The sequence below is a fragment of the Kogia breviceps genome, chromosome 2 (genome assembly GCF_026419965.1).
Source record: "Kogia breviceps isolate mKogBre1 chromosome 2, mKogBre1 haplotype 1, whole genome shotgun sequence".
In the NCBI taxonomy this organism is placed as follows: Eukaryota; Metazoa; Chordata; class Mammalia; order Artiodactyla; family Physeteridae; genus Kogia; species Kogia breviceps.
The window spans coordinates 37217116-37233895 of NC_081311.1; the positions used below are offsets into that span (position 1 = coordinate 37217116).

Consider the following 16780-nt stretch of genomic DNA (forward strand, 5'->3'; position numbering starts at 1 on the left):
AGATTTCAAGAGTTAATCCCTAATTCCCTAAGGCACCCACTGTATGTAATGCATTAACTTCACTCCTGTGTCTCTAGAATGGTATTACTTCTGTACCATCCTGAGAAAATTGAAAAAATAGTCACACAAATAATTCTTTTATGTCCTGTGGTTTATGTGGGGAACTCCATGCACGGTTTCAAAACAGTATGACAAATGTTATGGTAGAAGTGTACAAGGAGTAATAGCTGAAGAATGAGTATGATTTAAGAGTGACACCTCTGAAGTTAGACAGGTTTGAGTTTGAATGTAAGCTCAGCCACTTACAGGAAGTGACCTCAGGAAAGATATTTAACTTCTTAAAGTCCCATAAAGGTGTGAGGATTAAAATAGCATTTGTGAGTTATTTAGTATAGTCCTGACACATTGTGTGTTTCATCATGGTGGTTAATTTTATTAAGTCTGCTTATTAAGTCACTGGAATGCAAGCTCATGAATGTCTGTCTAGGACCACTATAGCCCTGATACCTAGAACAGTGCCTTGCATATAACAGCCATTGAATAAATATTTTTTGTATTTAATTAATAAATGGCGTCCAGCAAGGAAGATCTCATAAATTGGCATGTAGGCTAAAATGAACGAATGGGATTTGCCAGTGAATTGCAGAGGGAAGCCCTTCCTGGCAATGAAAACATATGAGGCAATGAGAAAAAAGACAAGAGCACACAAAAGTTTACAAAAACTGTAAGTACATAGTTCAGTAAAACTGTGAGTATAGCGAAAGTGGATAATGTCAGGAGATGAAAAAAGTAGGTGGGACCTAGAGCATGAAGAGCCCTGTATAACTGCTAAAAAGAGTTGAACTACTCAGGTTTATAGGGCATAGGAGGCTGTACCCAGCAGAGACATGGAGGGAAAAGTGGAGGAAGAGAAGCAGCAGAAAGAATTAGGTCTGTAATATCTCAGTTTCATGATCTGGGAGTCAAGATATGAAGGGACAAGACATAGAGGTTTATTATTTATAGGTGCAAAGGTAACCAGTAGAGGCAGAAAAATAACCATAATTCTCTTGGCTAAATGCTTCTCTGTCATTGTAGGAAGTAAATAGATAATATCTATAATTGATACATGAAGAAATAACATTTAGGAGCATGCTATATTCAAAGATACGTCAAAAGAACCAAAAGTAAATTATTAGGGTGATTGCTTCAAGGAAGCAGGGCTGGAGTTGGGGGCAGGGGAAGCTTTTCGTTATAAACTCTTTTTAAATTTGTAGTAAACATTTTCTAATGTAATGTGTCAGAGCAAAGACACATTTCTTTATTAAGCACTTACTCTGTGTCAGCTGTAAGACCCCATCATCTTAGTGAAGGAGGCTCCCCACTCCTGAGTCTGCAGAGGTTGCATCTTTTGCCATCTTTCTAAAACATGCTAAACTACTATGTGCCTGAGAGCTTCTGCACTTTCTGTTCCCTCTATCTGTTCCTTCCAAATGTCTCTGCATGACTAAGTCCTCCTCATTATTCAGTGTTACCCTCCCCAAAGAGGCTGTCTTTGCCCACCCTCCCTGCAGTTACTCCCTTCACCCTCCAACCAGTCACTTTCTATCCAATTGGCCTCTTTTACTTTCTTCATGACACTTGCAGTAACTGAAATTTCCGTATTTATCTGTTTATACTATGTCTTCCCCCACCACAGTGCAAGCTTATGAGACAGAGACCTCATCCATCTTGTTTACTATGTCCCTAGTACCTAGGACAGTGCCTGGCACATAGTAGGTGCTCAATAAATATTCATTAGGTATTCAATAACATTTTATTAATTAGATGTATAGATGAATTAGTACTGTGCATTTTCCTATATGCCATCTCATTTAGTCTTAAGACCCTAATACTTCTCCAGTATAAATATATACACACACACACATACACCAGAGATGGGTTTCCCAGTCCAGACTCTTCCAAGTGCCAAAACTGTGGCTTCTCTTTCTTCTTCATTTTCAATGTCCTCTGGTGGTGAAGGATCACACATTATTTTGAAAAGATGTTTTGTGTCCTGTTAACAAGGGTAAAATTAACAGACAGCAGTTCATGTGGGAGGCTACCAAAGTCGTAGGACACAGGTGGACATCCTTCACCTGGATGAGCTAAGAGGCCGAGTGCAGGTGCTGTGATGACCTGACGGTGATGACAGTAGCACCTGTGGCTCTTCTACACAAAGAAGCATGCTCACTTGAATGGTGGGGATGGGCTGCAGTTACTGGCCTCCCTTCCACGTAGCTCTCCAGGGTTGGTCAGCAACCATCTCACATGGGCTCCCTCCCCTACTCTGCCCTTTTGTGGAAGTCAGTCAATTGAATACTAAATGTCTCTTTCCCTTTGAATCCCTAACCTAACAATCTCAGTTGTCCACAAGTCAGCATGGGTACATGTAACTACACGGAAGTGTGGGGCAAGAAAGAACAACACAGCACTAATATTTCAGGACCTTTTCTCACTGCAAATACGAAAAACCACAACATTCTGTTACCAAAATGGAAATATTTAAAACCAAAATAGTACTATTTATACATCATATCTTGCATTGTTTTATAAATAGCACAAGGCGGTGCTAATGGACCTCACATAACATATTTTTTAACAACAATTATAGCCTTTCTGGTCAACTTTTCTATTCTAAAGACTTCTGTTTCTGATGAGCTATTTCAAGATTCTAGCTTCCTCAAAAGGAGGAAGCAGGATCGTGCCAATATCATCTTTATTATATGCTTTTCAGATTTCAATTACTAGGGAGAGTAATGATGTCATGAATAGTTTGATTATTTTTTGGTTGAGGGAAGCCAATGAATTACTGTAATTAATTGATACGTAATGAGACCAATTTTAGTAAATCCCTCAAAACATACAATCTTTGCTCTATGCCAACAGGGCCTTAGTGATATTGGGAGGGAAGAAGGAAAATGAGAAAGGGGAAAAAGAGGAAATGCATATTTGGATACTTTTCGTTTTCAGTCATCTAAAGGAATATTTCTGAGTCTTTAGTCACAGAGTTATAGAATATTAGAGACGTAAGGGGGCCTGCAAATGATGTGGTTCAACTTTCACATTTTATAGGGAAAAAAAGAAACCAAGGCCCTGAAAAGTTAAGCAACATATCCAAGCTCTTATCAAAGGTGAGTGGCAGAGCCAGAATACGAATACATAGAACGTAGAATACAACCAATACATAGAGTATATAGAACATAACCAATTTTTTAAAAATAGATGCACAAGAAAAAATATCATGTTATAAATAATTAGAGTATGATCGCATGTTAGCAACTTTGAGACTAGCACACATTTTTTTAAAATACATGAACTCTTCTTTAGCAATCAGAAAATAAGCGTTGTTTCTTTTTATTTCCTGAACTCCTTTGCATTCCATTTCCCCCAGTTTTTCACCCTAATATAAGTTTTTTACCGTAATGTAGAAGTGTTTATGCTCAAGAAGTCTTTCATTGATCACCTTATGATGTGTCTCAAGCAAAAGTACTGATATAGATTTTAATTTTTTTAGTTCCCTCTAAGTTAAAAAGAGTACTTCTGTAGTTATAATTATTATTGTTAATACAAGTGGTAAAACAATATAAATATATTAAATATTTTTTATAATTGCCAAACACATAAGTAGAAATTTTCAGGGATGTACCTCTTATTGAAATTAATGGGGATTTATTTTTCCATTAGTTCAGGTACTCATGGAAGAATATTAATTATGTCTAAAATGGGACAGAGTACCACTTCTATTCTATTGCTGTTTTTCACAATAATAATATAAGAATAGAAAATTTAATTATGGAAATGTCACCCAATTCTTTGAAATTTTGTCAAATTAGATGTCAAAAATAATAGAGTGATTTATTATCCAGAATTACTTAAAAGATTTATCAGCTAATAATTCAATTAGGTCCTCTTTTCAGTTTTGTTGAAAGCTATGAATTAGAAGCCATCTGACTTATAAAGGGTTTAATTAGACAGACATTAGAGTCTCAGTCTCTGAAACTGTACCAAAAAGGCTTTGTCACAAATTATCAAGTGAATATTAATTATATCTTCTATTCTTTCACCCAGCAGCACTTCATTTAAATTTTTACTCAGTAAAAATTGGAGATATTTATTTCAGTATCTGTGGTAGTACAATATTTTTTACAAACTTCTTTTATCATGTTTTAAATATAGTTATATCTAAACTTAAAGCTTTCTTTCATTGAATACATGGAAAGTGTTTCTATCCTGTGGTCAACCAGACCACAAATGACAAAACCATATGACCTAATTGACAAAGCCAGTCCACATTTGCAAGCTAATCACTAAAATCTGACTTACTTTCTGTCAAAAAAAGTCATTTTATTTTTCAGTTCAGATGTGTTAATATTTATTTTAAGGAATAGTATCAAAAACACTGAGAAGTAAGTTATAGAATCCATGTTGTACAATATATTTCTAAAAGCAATCAAGATTAAAATGATATAACACATATAATTAATCTTATATTAGTTAAATGAAACAAAGTAATACATTTTTCATTACTTAATTTGCAGTAATACAATGTAGTATCCAGCTAAGAGTAGAAGTTATGTATGAGTCAAGACCTATGAGAGTAGGTATGATATTCTTTAGGAAACATACAATACATGATTCAAAATCTGAAATGCTTAATAAAAGTATACACTGTTTATATTAATCAGGGTAATTAAAGCTAACTGCTGTAAAAAAAATAAAATAACTCCACACTGGTTTTTTTCTTAATTTTTTTAAAAATAAATTTATTTTATTTTTGGCTGCTGCTCACAGGCTTTCTCTAGTTGCAGCGAGCAGGGGCTACCCTTCACTGCGGTGCACAGGCTTCTCATTGCGGTGGCCCGTTGCAGAGCACGGGCTCTAGGCACATGGGCTTCAGTAGTTGTGGCACGCGGTCTCAGTAGTTGTGGTCGCGTGCTCTAGAGTGCAGGCTCAGTAGTTGTGGCGCACGGGCTTTGTTGCTCTGTGGCATGTGGGATCTTCCTGGACCAGGGCTCGAACCCATGTCCCCTGCACTGGCAGGTGGATTCTTAACCACTGCACCACCAGGGAAGCCCCACACTATTTTATTTGTCATTCATTTCATAGCCCCAGTGAGAGTAGGGTGACTCCGGGGCAGCTGTCTTCAAAACAGCGTCTTGGTTCCTTTCATCTGGTAATCTGCAATATTGACCTCCATGGGCCCAGCAGAAGGGAAAGAGAGAGCTTGAATAATGGTGCTGGGGCAGTTTATAACTAGGCCTGGAAAGTGGTGTCCATTACTTCTGCTTATGTTCCTGTGATAGGAACCCAGGCACGTGGCCTCAATCTAAGTGCAGGGGAGAAAGGGAAATGTGGTTTCCTACACACTCAGGAAGAAGAAGGACAGCTGATGATCACATAGCCCATCCCTGTCACATAGCTAATAACTAATTGGTCCAGCAGCTAGCAAATTCACGTGTTGTTATTAGGAGATAGTAAAATAATTCAGAAGATGAAATAAAAAGGGAATGTACTATAATCGGAATAAATATCTCATGATCTAGATTTGATAAAATAGGGTTTAGCTCCCTTATTGGATGATATACAACTAATCTGAGAAAAATCTTACCTGTGGGTGTTAATCAATGTGTCTTTAGAAAGTTGGTATTCCTAAAAAATCCAGTTACACTGAAAAATAATCAGCATCGCTACCACCACTGTTCATAGGCTATTTGAAGGTGCTTTTCTTCCTAGCTAATGACAAGTGCCAGGATGAGTATTTTTTAAATAATCTGAAAAGAATTGCTTTCCTTTAAAAAATTTTCGATGCTGTGTTTGCTTTGCTCTCATAGAATTTTCAAGGGCATAGCATTCTTTGATTGCAGTCCAAAAAGGGCAGAAGTACAGTCATCCCCACTACCCATTCTGATTTAATTCAGAATATCCCAACATCAGCTAAAATACCCTGGTTCTAAAGCAACATTTTGCTCTTACCAGAAATATGTATAAGGAAGACAAGCATTGGGCAGTTTTTTTATGTGCTTTGATTAATTATTCAAGGAGGCTTCCCCAGTCATTTGAATTGTCCCTGTCTTAGGTAACCAGAAGATTTTTACTTCTTGGGACAATGCACCATAAGAAGATTCCAGATAAGTGAGTGTATGCCTTTCTTTTCTAAAGTAGGAGAATGGACCATAGTAAAGGGAGAGGTGGGAACATAGAATGTATGCTCAAGACAGAGGAAAGAGTATGTTTAAGTTGGGGGAAAAATAGGGCTTTATGGTCAAGTAGATGGGTCAGTTCCAGGCTCTGTCACTTAGAAGTTTGTGATACTGGGCAAGGTCAACGGACCTTTCTGAGTCTGATGCTTCTTTCTTTTTTTTTTTTTTTTCTTTTCTTATTGGAGTATAGTTGCTTTACAGTGTTGTGTTAGTTACTGCTGTACAGCGAAGTGAATCAGCTATACGTATACATAAACCCCCTCCCTCTTGGAACCCCCTCCCACTCCTCCCGCCATCCCACCCATCTAGGTCATCAAATGCCAGCTTCTCTTGGGTACAGAAGGTACCAATAAATGGTAGTTATTATTACAATCTTACAGGAGAGAGCAATGTAGAAAAATAACGAGAATGGCCTAGATCATAACAAATATGATCTTTTCCTCTCCTGAGGGAGAGAATCCCCATTGGATTTTATACATTTCTCATATTTATTTACTAGATTTTTTTTAACATCTTTATTTGAGTATAACTGTTTTACAATAGTGTGTTAGTTTCTTCTTTACAACAAAGTGAGTCAGTTATACATATACATATGTTCCCATATCTCTTCCCTCTTGTGTCACCCTCCCTCCCACCCTCCCTATCCCACCCCTCTAGGTGGTCACAAAGCACAGAGGTGAACTCCCTGTGCTATGCGGCTGCTTCCCACTAGCTATCTAATTTACATTTGGTAGTGTGTATATGTCCCTGCCACTCTCTCACATCGTCACAGCTTACCCTTCCCCCTCCCCATATCCTCAAGTCCATGCTCTAGTAGGTCTGTGTTTTATTCCCATCCTACCACTAATCTCTTCATGACATTTTTTTTTTTTAGATTCCATATATATGTGTTAGCATACGGTATTTGTTTTTATCCTTCTGACTTACTTCACTCTGTATGACAGACTCCAGGTCTATCCACCTCGTTACAAATAACTCAGTTTCATTTCTTTTTATGGCTGAGTAATATTCCATTGTATATATGTGCCACATCTTCTTTATCCATTCATCTGTTGATGGACACTTAGGTTGCTTCCATGTCCGGGCTATCGTAAATAGAGCTGCAATAAACATTTTGGTACATGACTCTTTTTGAATTATGGTTTTCTCAGGGTATATGCCCAGTAGTGGGATTGCTGGGTCATATGGTAGTTCTATTTGTAGTTTTTTAAGGAACCTCCATACTGTTCTCCATAGTGGCTGTATCGTTTTACATTCCCACCAGCAGTGCAAGAGTGTTTCCTTTTCTCCACACCCTCTCCAGCATTTATTGTTTCTAGAGTTTTTGATGATGGCCAATCTGACCGGTGTGAGATGATATCTCATTGTAGTTTTGATTTGCATTTCTCTAATGATTAATGATGTTGAGCATTCTTTCATGTGTTTGTTGGCAATCTGTATATCTTCTTTGGAGAAATATCTATTTAGTTCTTCTGCCCATTTTTGGATTGGGTTGTTTGTTTTTTTGTTATTGAGCTGCATGAGTTGCTTATAAATTTTGGATATTAATACTTTGTCAGTTGCTTCATTTGCAAATATTTTCTCCCATTCTGAGGGTTGTCTTTTGGTCTTGTTTATGGTATCCTTTGCTGTGCAAAAGCTTTTAAGTTTCATTAGATCCCATTTGTTTATTTTTGTTTTTATTTCCATTTCTCTAGGAGATGGGTCAAAAAGGATCTTGCTGTGATTGATGTCATAGAGTGTTCTGCCTATGTTTTCCTCTAAGAGTTTGATAGTGTCTGGCCTTACATTTAGGTCTTTAACCCATTTTGAGTTTATTTTTGTGTATGGTGTTAGGGAGTGTTCTAATTTCATACTTCTACAGGTAGCTGTCCAGTTTTCCCAGCACCACTTATTGAAGAGGCTGTCTTTTCTCCACTGTGTATCCTTCTATTTACTAGATTTTAAACACTTCCGGGTTTACAGGAACTGTGCTTTACTCATTTTTGTAAACTCCTCAGTCCTAAGGACTGCTCTTGCACCTAATGGAAAAAGACGAAAGACTTGGGACTGAATCAACAATCTTCAGTTCATATTAGATGTTCGATGAAGATCTGAACAAATATGATGAGAGGATGATAAGAATGAGGGAGAAAAGCTGGCTCTCCAAAAAGAACTCCTAAAATAACACATGGTATAGGGCCCAAACCACAAACGCTTAAAAGGCATTCAAAATTCTAATGAATTATTTCTAAGTTGAAGGAAATATTTTAGTAGAATGTCTAAAATACGTTTTTAATTCTGAACTTGATTAACAATAATTCTGAGTCACAGTTGGGATGTACAATTTGTGGAGATGTTAAAAAAAAAAACCATTCAAATGAGTGGATATTTAGGGGATATTTGTAGGAGTGTTTGAGACAGATCTGAAATGGGTTGTTTTATTTCATTTGTTCTGATTACTCATTGTGGGGCAATAACTAACTAGGCAGATTAAGTACCAAACAGATCATTTGGAACAAAAAGAAACATCTATATTTTAAAAAATTTTTAGAGAATCAACAGCAGTTGAGCACCTACTAAACATACGCAGGCACTCTCCCAGTCCCTCACATGTTAACCTGGTTTAATCCTTACAGTGATGCTATGAGGCAAGTGTTTGATCTCCAGGATATAATGAAGAAATAGGAGCTCAGACAGACATAGCAGGAATATACACAAATTCAAATGAGTAAGAAATGTCCAGTTATTTTATTTTCTTAAATTTAATTAAAACTAACTCCTAGCATGACTCCACTAGAATGGCAGGAAATGACATGTCAGCTATTCAGGGACCTGACTTGGGAGAGGGCCTGTCCTGTCCTGTCTCTTGCAACTGCGTGTATATCTGCTGGATGCCCATTTTCTGAACTAGAAAAGTTTCCTCTGGAGTGAGCCACTCCGTGGCTTCTGTGTGACTTGCGATGTCGAGGATCTTTGAGGGGTTGGGGCAGGTCAAGGTACATCTCACCTCACAGCTGTTCTCTCTGAGCACTAGCGTCCTCCTCTGGCCACTGCACCGAGGCTACTCAGATCTCAGGAATCCTCCCATCCACAGACCCCTGTTTTTAGTGACAGGTATATTTGTCTTTTTCTTCTTGCTGCCCTGAAGAGTCTCCCGTTCTCTTTCTAAGAATCCATAGGGGGCTTCCCTGGTGGCGCAGTGGTTAATAAGACTCTGCGTTCCCAATGCCAGGGCCCAGGTTCAGTCCCTGGTCAGGGAACTCGATCCCACATGCATGCCACAACTAAGAGTTGGCATGCCACAATTAAGGAGTCCTCGAGCTACAACTAAGGAGCCTACATGCCACAACTAAGACCCAATGCAACCAAATAAATAAATATTTTTTTAAAAAAGAATGTGTAGAAGACTCTAGCAGAGTTTGAACTTTAACAAAACAAAAAGTGATCCATAGAAATGTCTGCTTTCCTTGCGCAAAAAAAACCTCAAGGCAAGAAATACCATGAGCCTTTTGCTGAGAAAGGGAGTGGCGAGCACAGGATATAGGGAATATGAAAAATTGATTCTCAGTAAGTTTTCCTGCCTCAAAAATTAAGTCACTGATTGACCCAAAGCCCCACAGTAGTAAGAGGCAGACCAACACCACCTGACTAGGACATGCATGGGTAGACCAAGCTCCAGTCGCTGCAGGGCAGGTGCTCCTGGGCAGGGGAGAGCAGCAGCTGCAGATTCTAGCTCAGAGTGGACCTCTAAGCACATTGATGGAGATCACAAGTGGATGAGACCCAGGGACTAGAGTCTTAGCAGAGTCTGCAGTCCGAGCCAAGAGCTGACTCATCTACAGGGACATTCCATCATCTTACACTAGACAAACAGTGTGTCCCAAGGATAGAATCTAAATTATTCTAATCTTAGAATTTCTGCATCTTTAGGCTTATGTAAAGCTTTGCTTGCCAGAAACAGAATGACAACACTATTAAAAAGCATTTAAATGGAACAAACCCAGGCACTTTCTCAGATTTTAGTTACATGCATCATGTAAGGGAGAATTAAAAGGAAATGAATTTTTTACACATAAATGTGCTTACAGATGTTTGAATTATATCCCTTTGAACAATAATTTCATATTTTTAGATGAAAGACTTTTAATCCTTTTTCAAACAACCAAGAATTTAATTTTGTTCTAAATTAACTTACTTGCAATGCTAATAAGAATAGTTTATCATTACTCAGATATAAAATGTTAAATGGTCAAGGAATTAAATCACAGAGAAAACTGAACAACTTAATTTTGGATCTATCTTTATTTTTATGTATACAGTGGTATTTTTATATTGACCTCAACTGTCAAAAACACATTAAAAATAAAAAAGCAGGGATGTGGGAGGTGGTACAATTCCTCTGACAGCCAAAATAGTGGTTATAATGTTTATGGTTTCATAAATGAGACCCTTGGACCCACGATTTTTGTGTTTACCCCAGTTCACTTTTCCTTTACTGAACATTCTAGATGTGTTGTAAATTATGGAAAAAACAGACAAACAAACAAAAACAAGAAAATTGAAAGTTCAAAGAAAAACTCTCCTGAAGATGCACCAGCCAAAGGCTACCACCGTTAACATTTTCATCGGTTTCTTTTGGGGTGTTTTCCTATACATGTGTTTCAGATTCCCACTATTGTTACTGTAACTTCTTTCTTTTATAATCATGGTCAGCATTGCATTCTCTTTTTTCTTTTTTACTTATTATTGTAAAATAAGTATTTCCCCCATTTAAAAAGTAGACTCTTCATAAGCCTTTTTAATGGCTAATAGTCTATCATATGGCTGCATTACAATTCACTTAAGTAGAGGGATTGTCTTCCAGAAAATCCATTCCTCTGGATTACATAACTTGCTTCTCAAATGTGGCTAAGTGCCAGGGGTTTCTGGATGCCACAGGATAAATACCTTCTTAAAGTAACCAATTTCTGACAAAATTGGAAGAGGAGATTCATTCTAGATAAACCCAGTCCAGACATTATGGAATAGAACAAGAAATGTATATGATTCTTAAGATAAAGCAGGAAAAGGATTTTTAAAATTAAATGTGGTAGAAGAGAAAGTATTAACATTTGTGAAATGTCATTGCATCCTGCAATGTGATGGTCTTTTGTGATGCATACAATATTTGTCTTTTTGCAACTGGCTTATTTCACTTAGCATAATGTCCTTAAGGTTCATCCATGTTGTAGCTTGTGATAGGATTTCCTTCCTTTTTATGGGTGGATAATAATATTCCTGTAAACCAAATTTTGTTTATCTATTCATCCATTGATGTACATTTGTGTTGCTTCTACCTCTTGGTTATTGTGAACAGTGCTGTCATGGACACGGGTGTGAAAATATCTCTTTGAGATCCTGCATTCAACTTCTTTGGATATATACCCAAATATATATCCCAGTGGGATCGCTGGATCATATGATGGCTCTATTTTTAATATTTTGAGGACCCTCCATGTTATTTTCCATAGTGGTATAACCCATTTAAAAAGGAAGAAGACACACAAAGAAACATCCTATTTGTAGAAGGTCATGTTGGACCAACATTCTTGATTCACAAGGGGCAGGAATTCACTTCCCCACGTCAACTGTCCCCATTCCTTTCCCTGACAAAGCCTGGGTTTTTGTTCAGGTATCCACTCTTTCTTCAGAAGGCCCATTACTCAAAGAAATTTAACCTCATCGCCAGCTTTGGGAGTATATCTTGCTTACTCTAAACCACTCATGGGAATCCCACAACCTTGCCACTAAATGGTTTAGGAACTCAGACTTCAATCATTCACGGCACAGCTCTTTCTTGGGGAGTGTTACTGGCAGAGGAGTGGGTATGTGACCTAAGTTGGCCCAGTCAGACTGAAGGGAAAAGTTTCTGTGGTGGTACAATGGGTAAAAGGTCTTTTTCTCCTACAGAACATGAACAAAGAAATGTGTGTCCCTATTTGTTCCTGTAAGCCATTTATTAACAGTGAACACCCTGATCTGGAGACAAAACTGATACACAAAGGAATACTGAACCAAGAGAATATCAAAGAAATGGATTGCAGCCCTTATGACATTGGGCCTGGAGCCCTTTTGAGCTCTGGACTGCCTGTTAATAAATTTCTTCACAGTGTAAGCTAGTCTGAACTGGGTTTTCTGTTACTTGCAGCCCAAAGCATCCTACCTGATATAACTCTTCTCTGCTATTCAGGAAACTTTGGGGAAAAGTTTGAGAATCACCTATCCATCTTACAACTCTGAGGTCTAACTGCTCCTGCTGCATTTCCTCTTTACACATGGGCTGGTCAGTGTCATCTTCCCACCACCAACCTGGGGATGTCGCACCCTGGGACATTTTAAAATCTAAGAGAAAGTTCCATTTTGTAGCTGAAGGAGAGATGAGGAAAGGGGATATACCTCCTTCAGGAGATGGCCTATGACTAGATCTAATCTAGAAGAGAGGTTGTACCCTGCTGGTGACTTTGAAGGGAATGGAGTGCAGGGCTACTGCTAACCCGTACTATGAATTAGAAAAAAAGTGCCCTTCCCAAGACACTTTACTTCCGTATGGTGGTAAACTGTCACAATATATTGATTGTGTTAGCACAAAATATTTTTCTCTCATTTGCCAGAAAGTTGTCATAATGAATATACAAATGTATGCTATCTAGGGTGTAAATAGTTCTCTCTTAGATCTGGCACCACTGAGCATGGTACCATCTGGACAAAGAGCAGGGCATCCTCTTAGAGACAGAACACAGAATGCCGAGCAGATGAGAAAGCTGGTGGAGATGTACTTGCAGTCCATTGACTTGTAGTTCAGACATAATTTTGATAAGTAAACACCTTTACCAGGTGAACTGGGATAGATAAGGGTTTTTTTAATTTTTCATTTTAAAATAATTTCAGACTTACAAAAAGATGCAAGAAAAAGTCACCAAGAAACAAAAATCAGTTATATATCCTTCACCTAGTTTCCAAATGTACACAATTATGTAATGATAGTACAATTATGAAAAACAGAAAATTTACTTGGATACTATACTATTAACTGATATATAGATCTTATTCAAATTTTCCTAGTTGTCACACTAATGACTTTTTATGGTCCTTGATCCAATCCAGGATCACATATTTCATCTAGTTGTCATATTTTCTGTCTTCTTCAGGCTAAGACAGTTCCTCAGCTTTTCTTTGTCTTTCATGACATTGATACTTTTGGGGAATATTGGCCAGTTACTTTGTAGAATGTCCTTCAAGCTGGGTGTGTCTGAGGTCCTCATGATTAAATTTAGCTTATGCATTTTTGGAAAGAATACTACAGAATTGATGCTGTGTCCTTCTCAGGGTGTCATTTCAGGAGTCAGGTGATGTTGGTGTATCTCATTACTAGTGACATTAACTTTGATTACTTGGTTACGGTGTTGTGAGCCTGATTTCGCCCTAGCTGCGCCGCGGCATGTGGGATCTTCCCGGAACGGGACATGAACCCGTGTCCCCTGCATCGGCAGGTGGACTCTCAACCACTGCGCCACCAGGGAAGCCCCCCCCTTTTTTTTTTTTTTTTATTTTATTTTTGGCTGTGTCAGGTCTTCATTGCTGTGCATGGGTTTTCTCTAGTTGTGGCGAGTGGGGGCTACTCTTCATTGCAGTGCGCAGGCTTCTCATTACGGTGGCTTCTCTTGTGGAGCAAGGGCTCTAGGCATGCGGGCATTAGTAGTTGTGGCACGTGGGTTCAGTAGTTGTGGTTCACGGGCTCTAGAGCGCAGGCTCAGTAATTGTGGTGCATGGGCTTAGTTGCTCTGGGGCATGTGGGATCATCCCAGACCAGTGCTCGAACCAGTGTCCCCTGCATTGGCAGGGGGATTCTCAATGACTGTGCCACCAGGGAAGCCCCTGTTATTCTCTTTATAATTAATAAGTATCTCGTGTGGAGATACTTTTAAAATATGCATATATCCTGTTTCTCATCAAATTTTGTCCCACTAATTTGATGAGTCTTAACCTACAGCAATTATTACTGTGGTATTGGCCAAATGTGAGGCCAAGATTTGGGCTTTAGAATAAAATTGGAAAGAGTCTCCAGAAGTAGGTGAGGAATATCTCGCAATCTGACAGGTGATAAAGAGCAGTTTGGAATCAGACAGATTCACATTCAAATATTGGGTCCACTGTGTATTAGCTGTGTGGTTTTAAGCAGTCTACCTTATAGAGTTTTTATGAGGGTTATAATGAATAGAAATAACTTTGCACAGTCTCTGGTACACCATAAATGCTCAGTAAATTTTTAGCTATTATCATTATGATTTGGGTTATTGTAAGAATCTTCAATAAAAAGAAAACCCAGAGGTACTTTCTTGCCATAGTTCCTTACGTAAAAAGTGCCCTTTCTTTTTTCTTTCTTTCTTTCTTTTTTTAAAAAAATTTTTAGCCTTTTATTAAATCTCACTGGGAAGAAAATACTTCTGATGTAATAGTTAAATGAGCAAGAAAGCACACTGAATATACACACACGCGTGCGCGCGCGTGCCATATGCCCAGCACTTTGGATGTAATGACAAAGGAGAGAGACTAGCTGAGATTAAAAGTATTATAAACATAATATCCAGGATTATTGAGCACTTTAGCAGATACTGCTGGGTTTATTAAAGCCAGGAGCCAATCTCCCATTCATAGTAGAACTCTGCTGTATGAGTATGTGGAAATGTTATGGGCTAAAAAAAATTTATTTCCCAAGTTCCCTTGCAGTCAGAGGTGGCGAATATGGCCAGTAAACAAAAGTCTGCTAGAGGTGACTTCAAGGAAAGCTGCTGATTTTGATAAAAGAGACACAGCTGACATGTGCCTTTTCACCTTCATTCTCCCCGCTTCTTCCTGCCTGGAATTCATAAGCAATGCTTGTAGATGCAACAGCCAGCTTGCAAGCTAGGGGCAGAAAGCCACATACTAAAGATGGCAGGGCAGGAAGATTAAAGGAGCCTGGTTCCTTCTGCACCCGGTCTTCTCTTTTTATAAATGAGGAAACTGAAGCTCAGAGATGTTAAGCAAATTATCCATGGTCAGTTAGCTCTTAAGCAGTGCAGCTGAGATTCAAATCTATGTCTATATGACTCCAGAGGCATCTATTTTCTACTACAGTACAAAGCTTCCTGAACATATTCAGATCTCTTTCTCCCCACATTCACACAGTATGATGGACAACGCAAAGCGTGATGGGCAAAACAAAGCGTCCAATGTCTGACGGCAGAGCCACAAATATTACTTACTCGTTCTCTTCGTTGACTACCAGCAACCCCAGTCTGATAAGCAAACATGACCACTGATACTTCATCTTCTACTCATGCCAGTAAATAAGGCATCAAACCGTGATAAGCAACTCCTGATGAGTGTCACCAGCAAGTAGTTGCAACCCACAGAGCACATCCGAAACATCATGGCCTAATAAGTCAGAGGTCGCAAAGAAATGGTAGGTGTGTTTTGATTAGTCAGCTTGGATGCTTAATTAATTGCCTGAGCTAAGAAATATCCCATAATAATTGAGATTTCTTGCTGCTCTTACGAAACCGTGGCCTGAATTCCTAGATGGCACCATTTGACTGGAGGTGCCCCTACTCCAGTACACCATTCCATTCCATACTGCTTCTCTGATGCTAAGCCAGAGTATCTGTTTGCAATTATCATCAGGTTTGTTCTCTTCTTAACGTCGACTGAAAAAAAAAATGCACGACATGAGAATTGTGAGTTAAGTTTTATCTGGGGCAAAATGAAGACTGTAGCCTGGGAGACAGCATCTCAGATAGCTCTGAGGAACTGCTCCAAAGAGGGAAGGGGGAGAGGTCAGTATATATATATATGTGATTTTGGTGAAGAGGGATACATGCAGTCAAGCACACATTTTGGCAGAAGGTTACTGCTGGTCACAAGGAGGTTGCTGCTCGTCACAAGGAGCAGATGTCTCCGGTAATGATTTTACTGCTTTTCTAGATATGAGGAGATGCAAGAAATCAGGCTCATAAAATCTCCTGAAAATATCTAATTATGGGAAGACCTGTTCTGCCAGTTTTTCCCAAAGCACAGAGTACCTCATTCCTGATCTCCATGCTGAACTCCTTTCAGGGTAAGCAGGTCAACGACTGCAGTGGCTGGTGACCTAATCCTTGCAGAGGCAGATGGCAAGTGACAATTTTTAGTTGGCATTATAATAAAAAAATTTTCTCTCTATTAAATATTTGATCTTTATCTAAAACAAAAATTGATAGATAGAGCTGTTCCTTATACCTGGCCCACTTAAGGCATTTCATTTACTTACCAGGAGGCACAGAACTGAAAGAACACTCAGACGTGTGCTTTCTAAGTCTGTTTTCAGATTAACACCCCTTCTAGGTCATTCACGGTAACCCCATTCCATGTGTGTTACTTTAGCAAGCCTTACCAGCAACTGTCAAAGTATTATCTTTCTTATCAGGATAGGATAGGTTAGATGATTTTTCAGAGACCTTGGGTAATTACTGTGTCGGTTAGCATTTTGACTGCTATTTTGTTGGTTTGCAAAGTTGTTT

At 38.6% G+C, this 16780-nt stretch overlaps 1 protein-coding gene across 4 annotated transcripts in view; it reads left to right on the top strand.

Moving 5' to 3' along the window:
* The window catches only part of PANK1 (pantothenate kinase 1), a 108531-nt gene that overhangs the window by 6929 nt on the left and 84822 nt on the right, over positions 1 to 16780 (top strand). The window lies entirely within an intron of this gene.